Source organism: Triticum aestivum, chromosome 3D (genome assembly GCF_018294505.1).
Source record: "Triticum aestivum cultivar Chinese Spring chromosome 3D, IWGSC CS RefSeq v2.1, whole genome shotgun sequence".
Lineage (NCBI taxonomy): Eukaryota > Viridiplantae > Streptophyta > Magnoliopsida > Poales > Poaceae > Triticum > Triticum aestivum.
In genome coordinates this window covers 585,340,001-585,351,910 of record NC_057802.1, presented here as the reverse complement: position 1 = coordinate 585,351,910, position 11,910 = coordinate 585,340,001, and positions in this window count along the sequence as shown.

Here is an 11,910-nt window from a genome sequence, read left to right as displayed (position 1 = left end):
ACTCCTTCACAATGTCATTTCCTGCCATGTCTTGACCTGAACAATACCATATTGTGTTAATGCAATTTTAAACTGTGTCACTTTATTCGTTAGTAAAAAATGTGATGAATTGTCAGCACTGATACTTTTATGTGCAAAACCTGTCATCTGTCTGCTTGTTTATCTTTCAGAGTGAGGAAGATATAAATGTTGAACAAGCGCAGTCTCATCATCTTGCTCAGCTAGTTGCGCTGCAGCTCCCCAGCAGGGCTAACCTTTCTTGAACTCTATTGAAGTGATGTCGGTTTTGTATATTATTTTGTCGGCGTGTTTATTTGCACTGGTGGCGATCTTTGATGCCCAGTGTATGTAATCTGCTGTTTGCTTGTGCTTTATTATCATAGTGGCGAACTTTGATGCCCAGTGGATGTAATATGCCGTAATTTCTTTATTGTATAGTCTAGGTTTTTGCTTATTCACGATGCTGCAGTTATTTTACTGTATATATATCCTGTCTTCACAGTAAACCGGCCAAACCGTAAAATTACGGTACATAATCGGGCCGTCATGCAATCACGATGTAGGTTGGGCCTGAAACGTGCCGAACAGCTCACGGGCCGGTAGCAGCCCGAAGAACCCCGGCCCATGATTGTGCGAATCAAATCACGGGGCTTTTAACAGGCCAAAATTGTCTCGGTCCTTGTTTGGCCCAATCAGATATCGGCTGCGAGCAGGCCGGATGCAAACCGGGCCGTAGTTAGGCCCAACTATATGACGGGCTTTTAACAGGCCGAAATTAATATAGGGTCGAAATGTTAAACGGGCCCTTAACAGGCCAAAACTAATATCAGGCCGAATTACTAAGTGGGCCTTTAGCAAGTGGGCTCAAAAGCATAGTGTCCAATTGACGGGCCGAACCTGCTATGGGCCATAATTGAGCCCAAAGCCACTTAAAGGGCCGGACCTGATATGGGCCATAATTGAGCCCAAAGCCACTTAAAGGGCCGGACCTGATCTGGGCCGTAATTTGGCCCAGAACATGGTAGGCTTTTAACGGGCCGGATCTCATATGGGCCACTATTAGGCCCGGAGCGTGGCAGGCCATTAATGGACCGGATCAAATATGGGCCGGCATTTGGCCCAAAACATGGCAGCCAGTTAATGGGCCGGCCTACTAGGGTCCTCAAAATCTTGTGGGCCTACAGCTGGGCCGGCCCATTAATGTCGGCGAAATCTCGTGGGCCTTTAGCTGGGCTGGCCCATTATGATCCGCAAGAATCTTGTGGGCCTTTACCTGGGCCGGCCCATTATGGCACACAAAATTCTTGTGGGCCTTTACCTGGGCCGGCCCATTATGGCCCGCAAAATCTTGTGGGCCTTTAGCTGGGCCAGCCCATTATGGTCCGCAAAATCTCGTGGGCCTTTAGCTGGGCCGGCCCATTATGGTCCGCAAAATCTTGTGGGCCTTCAGTTGGGCCGGCACATTTAAACTTGATGGGCCGGTCCACGTGTCAACATGTCATAGGCGCGTCTCGCCCATTGGATGAGTGACACCTGTGCCAACGCGGACCTGACACGTGTCTCCTCCAGCCAATGATGATTTTACACGTGGAAAATCCCCATTGGTCGGGGCTGTTAACGGGTTATCGGATCCAAAACCCGACCCTATAGCTTAACGGCGTTCCGTTACGGTGGATGCCACGTGTCGGTCACCCTTGACGAAAGCACTTCTGTGACGCGCGATTTATCGTCATGGAAGTGGACACTTCCGTGATGATAATTTTGGTAATGTCATGGAACACTTCTATGACAGCACAGGTATGACTATCTTGATTCTATCATAAATTTGTCATGGATGTACATGCATGAAAAAAAATGCGACCTACTGTGACAAACACGTATCATCACGGAAGTGTATTTTTTTGTAGTGATATATACACCACGTGAGCTGAGAGTTTTCAAGAAAAGACTCGACAGACCGATAGTCAACCCGTGATGAATAATAATGTTCTAATTTAGTTTTTGTAGTACATATATTTAATTGTACAAGTTTAATCTTTGAATTATGAACATAGGAAATGTCGTACTCGGACGACGAAAGTCTCCCGGGGGAGTGCTCCTGGTGCAATGACGACCGAGGTCTGTGCGATAGGTTCCTTCACCTGGACGAAGATCGGCGCTTCAGCATTAAGCTCCAGGAGACCTTCGATGTTGAAACGGTACGCAACAACGACAAGTGTTTTTTCGTAATTAAGCACGACTTCAACTATTTCAACGTGTAATTTTCATCTTTTACAATTCGACTAGCTTATCCCATGCCATGCAAGACGCTATGTCTTGGAGAGGATGGGTTTTGAGGACCATGAAAGTTTTGAAACAAAGAAAATTCACCTAAGGACCCATCATGGTATGGATTTTGAAGTAAATCTGTACAATTCTCAGAGCGTAACCCATTTTGGTTGCCCAAATTGGGAAGCACTTTGCAAGATGTATGGTTTTTATGAGGATATGCTTGTCACCATGGATCTTGGTGATCCTGACATCGAGCAAGACAATATGGACATTTGGGTCCTTGTTGATACGCTTCCAATTCTACCGCTATGTGAGTTTCTCAAACATAGTTATTAGCTATTTGTATTGTTTATTTCAAAATAGTTGACAACTTATTTCCATTGACAGCTTATTTTCATTCTTCAAACAATGTGCGGAAGATGGTAGACAAAACCCACTACACCGATAGCTCCGAATTAACCTATCAGAAGAAAAATCATCTGATCGAATATTGTACTGACCTTGAGAATTACAATACCTATTATGATACTCCTCCAAATTATGGTCAATATGTGCCACTAGTGCACGTGTTGAACCATGGTAACTTCTATGGAGATACCCTGGTAAGATTTTTTACTATTACGACATCCGTGCATCTTTTGCATACTTCTAAAACTAGTACATCATTGCCAACTATGAAGTTATTACTATGTTTTTGAACAGAGAATCCCGATGGATTGTGTGCCTCATTTGATGTATCAGAATGGTCGCCTTGATGTTTTGAACATACAGCCAGGTCATCCTACGAATCTCACCTGTCCATACTGGATTTCTAAATCCGGTGAACACATGCTAATCAAAGAATGGAAAAAATGTATGGACAGTCGTAAGGAGGTTCTTGGAAGCAAAAGGAAGCGAACCGCAAGAATTGGAGACAGGATGATCTCCATTCTCCATAATGGAGAGTCAGGCCTATATTGTTTTATGCTATTTTACCTTAAAGAGGGTATTTAGGTCCTAACTAATACTGATGATCATGTGCTAAGAACAATTATATTGGGTTGGTTTGATGACTATGAGGATGATGATCTTATGACTTGTTATTAATAATGAGTCGAAGTTGTATGATGATGATTAGTAGGACTTGTTATTATGATGATGCATGATGCGAGCATGAAGAGTTATTATATATCAGTGGGTGAAATGTACATGGATTGGATTGAAGTGAAGGCAACATATGCTACATGTCGGAAGTAGTACTAATCCAAACTTGATCAAGTTAGGAGTGTATTACTTTCGACATGCACCACATGTTGCCTTCACTTCAATGTAAGCCATGTTTAGGCATAGCAGTAGCGTTGGTAAACCAAGCATGGAGATAAGAGAGGACACTTCTCTCTATTAGCTAGCTAACACCCTAAATTAACCCCCCAAAACCCCCTAAACCACCCCTTTCAAAAAAACAAAAACCTCAGCTCCTGCCAGCTGCTGACGCGTGGATGCCTTTTGGTCCCGGTTGGTGCTACCAACCGGGACCAAAGGCCCTCCTGCCTGGGCTCACCGCAGCGGCCACGTGGAGGCCCATCTGTCCCGGTTGGTGTAAGAACCGGGACTAAAGGTTTAGGGCTTTAGTACCGACCCTTTAGTCCCGGTTCCCTAACCGGGACAAATGGGCCTTACGAACCGGGACAAATGGCCCTTTTTCTACTAGTGTGCTTACATACCCCAACCCCCACCACCCCCCACCCCCAACATACCAACGTCTAATTAAGATTGTTGCTTGTCGGTATGGAAGGAACCACATGCCATTTTCTAAATATCCTTCGGTTTCTTGCCTAAACGGTTAATGCACATAACTTCTATGTTTTTATTTCACATTGCATATTTATGAGCACCCTGCTTATTGCTCATTGTTTCAAATAATAATGGAATATCTTTTTTACTACTGGGTCAAATCACGTGAGACATGTCTCACTTGCATCGTATGTTTTCTATACTTGCTTGTGCACTTGCTGCTTCCATGCTGCCAATGAAGAAACCACATGTCACCTAGGTATCCTTTGCTTACTCTCCTAAAACCTTAGTGCACAAAGTTATTATTATTTATTCAAAATTGCATATATGATAGAGCAAAAGCCATAATTGTTATACAACGACCACCCATGTCACGACAAAGATCCCTCGGCGCAATTGTTTGCACATTGACAACATCTATGTACACCTTCCGACAATGCCCCGCCTCCTCTAATTTTCACTATCCATTTCCTCTTATTCTAGTCCTCTCATAGTCCAAGTTCTTACCTGTCTTGTCATGGCATGTGACACCGCATTTGGAGCCATGTACCATGACTATAAATCACCTATAAATCACAAGCTTGGGAGAGAATGAAATTAATGATACGTAATTGCCCTACTCATGGTTTGAATTTGTGGATGATTATACAAAAAATTTATGCCGGATTGAATTTTTCTTCTAGAAATCTTTTAGATTCGGCCGCTGGAGGCACTTTTATGGAAATCACTTTAGGAGAAGCTACTAAACTCCTAGATAATATTATGGTTAATTATTCTCAATGGCACACTAAAAGATCTCCTAGTAAAAAAGTGCATGCGATAGAAGAAATTAATGTTTTGAGTGGAAAGATGGATGAACTTATGAAATTATTTGCTACTAAGAGTGTTTCTTCTGATCCTAATGATATGCCTTTGTCTACTTTGATTGAGAATAATAATGAATCCATGGATGTGAATTTTGTTGGTAGGAATAATTTTGGTAACAACGTGTATAGAGGAAATTTTAATCCTAGGCCTTATCCTAGTAATTCCTCTAATAATTATGGTAATTCCTACAACAATTTTTATGGAAATTTTAATAAGATGCCCTCTGAATTTGAGACAAGTGTTAAGGAATTTATGAATTCGCAAAAGAATTTCAATGCTTTGCTTGAAGAGAAATTGATTAAAGTTGATGAATTGGCTAGGAACGTTGATAGAATTTCTCTTGATGTTGATTCTTTAAAACTTAGATATATTCCTCCTAAGCATGATATCAATGAGTCTCTCAAACCATGAGAATTTACATTGATGAGTGCAAAGAAAGAACCGCTAGGATGCGTGCTAAGAAAGATTGCTTTATGAAATCGTGTTCTTCTAGTTTCTTTGAAAATAAAGATGAAGATCTAAAAGTTATTGATGTGTCCCCTATTAAATCTTTGTTTTGCAATATGAATCCTGATAATGATGGGACTGAATATGATCCACCTTTACCTAGAAGGCATTCCAGAAATTCGGAGTTTTTAGATCTTGATGCTAAAATTGATAAAAGTGGGATTGAAGAGATCAAAACATTAGATATTAATGAACCCACTATTTTGGATTTCAAGGAATTTAATTATGATAATTGCTATTTGATAGATTGTATTTCCTTGTTGCAATTCGTCCTAAATTCTCCTCATGCTTATAGTCAAAATAAAGCCTTTACCAAACATATCGTTGATGCTTTGATGCAATCTTATGAAGAAAAACTTGAGTTGGAAGTTTCTATCCCTAGAAAACTTTATGATGACTGGGAACCTACTATTAAAATTAAAATTAAAGATCATGAATGCTATGCTTTGTGTGATTTGGGTGCTAGTGTTTCCACGATTCCAAAAACTTTGTGCGATTTGCTAGGTTTCCGTGATTTTGATGATTGCTCTTTAAACTTGCACCTTGCGGATTCCACTATTAAGAAACCTATGGGAAGAATTAATGATGTTCTTATTGTTGCAAATAGGAACTATGTGCCCGTAGATTTTATCGTTCTTAATATAGATTGCAATCCTTCATGTCCTATTATTCTTGGTAGACCTTTCCTTAGAACGATTGGTGCAATTATTGATATGAAGGAAGGGAATATTAGATTCCAATTTCCATTAAAGAAAGGCATGGAACACTTCCCTAGGAAGAAAATAAAACTACCATATGAATCTATCATGAGAGCCACTTATGGATTGCCTACCAAAGATGGCAATACCTAGGTCTATCCTTGCTTTTATGCCTAGCCAGGGCGTTAAACGATAGCGCTTGTTGGGAGGCAACCCAATTTTATTTTTTAGTTTTTTTTTACTTTTTTCTTATGTTTAGGAATAAATATTTGATCTAGCCTCTGGTTAGATGTGTTTTTATGTTTTAATTAGTGTTTGTGCCAAGTTAAACCTATAGGATCTTCTTGGATGATAGTTATTTGATCTTGCAGAAATTTCCAGAAACTTTCTGTTCACGAAAACAATTGTTAAAAATCACCAGAACGTGATAAAATATTGATTCCAATTTCTACTGTTCAATAAACAAATTTTCTAGGTCTTCCTATTTTGGCTGATTTTTTGGAGTTCCAGAAGTTTAATTTAGTTACAGATTACTACAGACTGTTCTGTTTTTGACAGATTCTGTTTTTCGTGTGTTGTTTGCTTATTTTGATGATTATATGGCTAGTAAAAGAGTTTATAAACCATAGAGAAGTTGGAATAAAGTAGGTTTAACACCAATATAAATAAAGAATGAGTTCATTACATTACCTTAAAGTGGTCTTTTGTTTTCTTTCGCTAACGGAGCTCACGAGATTTTCTGCTGAGTTTTGTGCTGTGAAGTTTTCAAGTTTTGGGTGAAAGATTTGATGGATTATGGAACAAGGAGTGGCAAGAGCCTAAGCTTGGGGATGCCCATGGAACCCCCAAGATAATCTAAGGACACCAAAAAGCCAAAGCTTGGGGATGCCCCGGAAGGCATCCCCTCTTTCGTCTACTTCCATCGGTAACTTTACTTGGAGCTATATTTTTATTCACCACATGATATGTGTTTTGCTTGGAGCGTCTTGTATGATTTGAGTCTTTGCTTTTTAGTTTACCACAATCATCCTTGCTGTACACACCTTTTGAGATAGACACACATGATTCGGAAATTATTAGAATACTCTATGTGCTTCACTTATATCTTTTGAGTTATATAGTTTTTGCTCTAGTACTTCACTTATATCTTTTAGAGCACGGTGGTGGATTTGTTTTATAGAAACTATTTATCTCTCATGCTTCACTTAGATTATTTTGATATTCTTAAATAGCATGGTAATTTGCTTAAAAATAATCCTAATATGCTAGGTATTCAAGATTAGTAAAAACTTTCTTATGAGTGTGTTGAATACTAAGAGAAGTTTGATGCTTGATGATTGTTTTGAGATATGGAGGTAGTGATATTAAAGTCGTGCTAGTTGAGTAGTTGTGAATTTGAGAAATACTTGTGTTGAAGTTTGCAAGTCCCGTAGCATGCACGTATGGTAAACGTTATGTAACAAATTTGAAACATGAGGTGTTCTTTGATTGTCCTCCTTATGAGTGACGGTCGGGGACAAGCGATGGTCTTTTCCTACCAATCTATCCCCCTAGGAGCATGCGCGTAGTGCTTGGTTTTTGATGACTTGTAGATTTTTGCAATAAGTATATGAGTTCTTTATGACTAATGTTGAGTCCATGGATTATACGCACTCTCACCTTTCCACCATTGCTAGCCTCTTCGGTACCGTGCATTGCCCTTTCTCACATTGAGAGTTGGTGCAAACTTTGCCGGTGCATCCAAACCCCGTGATATGATACGCTCTTTCACACATAAACCTCCTTATATCTTCCTCAAAACAGCCACCATACCTACCTATTATGGCATTTCCATAGCCATTCCGAGATATATTGCCATGCAACTTTCCACCATTCCGTCTATCATGACACGTTCATCATTGTCATATTGCTTTGCATGATCATGTAGTTGACATAGTATTTGTGGCAAAGCCACCATTCATAATTCTTCCATACATGTCACTCTTGGTTCATTGCATATCCCGGTATACCGTCGGAGGCATTCATATAGAGTCATACTCTGTTCTAGTATCGAGTTGTAATCATTGAGTTGTAAATAAATAGAAGTGTGATGATCATCATTTTCTAGAGCATTGTCCCAAGTAAGGAATAAAAAAAAGAGATAAAGGCCATAAAAAAAGAGAAGGCCCAAAACAAATGAGAGAAAAAGAGAGAAGGGACAATGTTACTATCCTTTTACCACACTTGTGCTTCAAAGTAGCACCATGATCTTCATGATAGAGAGTCTCTTGTTTTGTCATTTTCATATACTAGTGGGAATTTTTCATTATAGAACTTGGCTTGTATATTCCAACAATGGGCCTCCTCAAGTGCCCTAGGTCTTCGTGAGTAAGCAAGTTGGATGCACACCCACTTAGTTTCTTTTGTTGAGCTTTCATATATTTATAGCTCTAGTGCATCCGTTGCATGGCAATCCCTACTCCTTGCATTAACATCAATCGATGGGCATCTCCATAGCTCATTGATTAGCCTCGTTGATGTGAGACTTTCTCCCTTTTTGTCTTCTCCACATAACCCCCATCATCATATTCTATTCCACCCATAGTGCTATATCCATGGCTCACGCTCATGTATTGCATGAAGGTTGAAAAAGTTTGAGATTACTAAATTATGAAACAATTGCTTGGCTTGTCATCGGGGTTGTGCATGATGAGAGCATTCTTGTGTGACGAAAATGGAGCATGACTAAACTATATGATTTTGTAGGGATGAACTTTCTTTGGCCATGTTATTTTGAGAGGACATAATTGCTTAGTTAGTATGCTTGAAGTATTATTATTTTTATGTCAATATTGCACTTTTATCTTGAATCTTTCGGATCGGAATATTCATACCACAATTAAGAAGAATTACATTGAAATTATGCCAAGTAGCATTCCACATCAAAAATTCTGTTTTTATCATTTACCAACTCGAGGACGAGCAGGAATTAAGCTTGGGGATGCTTGATACGTCTCCAACGTATCTATAATTTTTGATTGCTCCATGCTATAATATCTTCTGTTTTGGACATTATTGGGCTTTATTATACACTTTTATATTATTTTTGGTACTAACCTATTAACCGGAGGCCCAGCCCAGAATTGCTGTTTTTTGCCTATTTCAGAGTTTCGCAGAAAAGGAATATCAAACGGAGTCCAAACGGAATGAAACCTTCGGGAACGTGATTTTCGGAACGAACATGATCCAGGGGACTTGGACCCTACGTCAAGAAATCTACCAGGAAGCCACGAGGTAGGGGGGCGCCTACCCCCTGGCCGCGCCCTCCACCCTCGTGGGCCCCATGTTGCTCCACCGACGTACTCCTTCCTCTTATATATACCTACATACCCCCAAACTACCAGATACGGAGCCAAAAACCTAATTCCACCGCCGCAACCTTCTGTACCCGTGAGATCCCATCTTGGGGCCTATTCCGGAGCTCCGCCGAAGGGGGCATCGATCACGGAGGGCTTCTATATCAACACCATAGCCTCTCCGATGAAGTGTGAGTAGTTCACCTCAGACCTTCGGGTCCATAGTTATTAGCTAGATGGCTTTCTCTCTCTTTTTGGATCTCAATACAATGACCGCCTGCACGCCCTGCTCCGGAGGTCCGAGACTGGGCTGATTGTCAACCCGCCGGAGCTCATGGCGCCCTACACCTCCCAACCAGTGGTCGTGTCGGAGGACTGCCGCTCCATGTTCATCACCTTCTCCAAGGGAAATGCCCTCCACCGCGAGGAGATCTTTGAGTACTTCAGGCAGTAAGTGTGCACTCACATACACTACTCGATCTATTGATTAAGTTTATTTATACACATGGATCTACTAAGATCTGCATCCATGATCCATGATGATTGGAACTGGATCATGTCTCATGGTTTGCATGCATGGGTGCAGGAAGTGGGGCGACTGTGTAGTGAGGGTGCTCATGGAGAAGACGAAGGGAGGCCACAGGCCCATGTATGGCCGGATCATCTTCAAGACAGAGGTGATCGTGAAGCTCGTGCTCAACGGCGAGAGGCTCGTCAAGATCTCCATCGGACAACGTGAGATTTGGCTCCGCAAGTACGTCCCCAGGCCAACCAACGCTGCCGCCTGATCCACAAACCCATCCATCAGCGTCTTGTCTATGCTAGACCGATCTACCAGTCGATTTGTAATGTACCATTTCAAAAAAGATTTTGTAACGTAATGTCGAGTTTAAGGGAAAGAAAGTACTGCTTGAGATTTGAAGAAAATGTTTGTTGGTCCTTAACTAATTTGATACTAATTAAAGAAACCATTTGATGGCATCATAGTCTAGCTCGGTATACTTCAAATCCCCAAAATCTTGGCGCACAAATTTTCTTGGTTTCGATTTTTAAACTACGCATATCAGACCAAACAAAAGGCTCAACCATTACATAACAGTCACTCATGTCACAGCGTAGATTCTTCACTCCCCCCTGCCCCGTTCCGTTGTTTGGAGTGGGCGCCTACATTCGGCATCCCCCAACCTTGGGGTTCCTCCTCCTCTGATTCTCCATGTGCATCTCAACTTTACTTTAATTCTCTCTATTTATAGTTCTTGGTATTCATTTTTATTTTCTCAGTGCACGACACCTCACTGGGAGCCACATATCGTTTCCACTCCATGGAGGGAGACATGCCAAATTTGAAGCTTGATGCTCCCTTGCTAGCATGGAAGAAACCATGGTTTCCGAATATCCTTTCGTTTCTTTCCCAAATCATTGGTGCACGAAAGTTGTAGACTTTGATTTCATATTACATATATACGAGCACCCTTGATTTATTTCTTTTTTTTACTATGGAGTCAAGCCACTTACGAACATGCCCCACATGCAGCATGTATTTTCTATACCTGCATGTGCTTTGTCTTATGTTCTATACTGGCATACACCTTTCCCAAAAGTTGCATCCATTTTTTTTAAATGGCGTTTAGTTGTTTGTGCTTGAGGCAATTTTAGAGAAACAAAGAGCTACATTATACTGAACAAAAAAATGAACCTTACATTTTGTGGCACTGGTATTATTGCCTTATTGGAGAAACTACTCCGTCCGTCCCAAAATAAGTGTCTCAAACTTAGTACAACTTTACACTAAAGTTAGTACAAAGTTGAGACACTTATTTTGAGACGGAGGGAGTATGTGACATTGTTGCCTAGCTTCCCAGCTTGGTATCCTTCTCTTCTTCCCCACAAAACTTGGGCGCGCAAAAGTCGCTGATTTTGATTTGAAACTGCATATCGGCCTAAAAAAGCACAACCATTATACAACAGTCAATCATGTCGCAAATCTCCGGTTTCACTATCTGGGCATTGACCACCATCTTGCATATACGTCCCGCCTCCCCCTCCCACCCAACATAGCACTTCCTAATTAAGCTTGTTGCTCCTTTGTAGGTATGGAAAAACCTGTGTTCCCTTGTCTTAATAGCGTTAGGTTTCTTTCCCAAATGGTTAGTGCATGTAAGTTCTAGGTTTTTACTTTACATTGTATATTTACGAGCACCTTGCTTTGTGCACACTATTCCAAATAATAATGGACTAGTTTTTGACTATTGGGTCAAGCCAAGTGAGACATGCCCTTGCATGTGTGATTGCTGTTTCCTTGCTGCCATTGAAGAAACCACATGTCACCTAGCTATCTTTTGCTTCCTCTCCCAAAACCTTGGTGCACAAAATCCAATATTTTCTATTTGAAAATGCATGTCAGATAGAGCAGAAGGCATAATCGTTACACAACGGTCACCAATGTCGTGACGTAGACC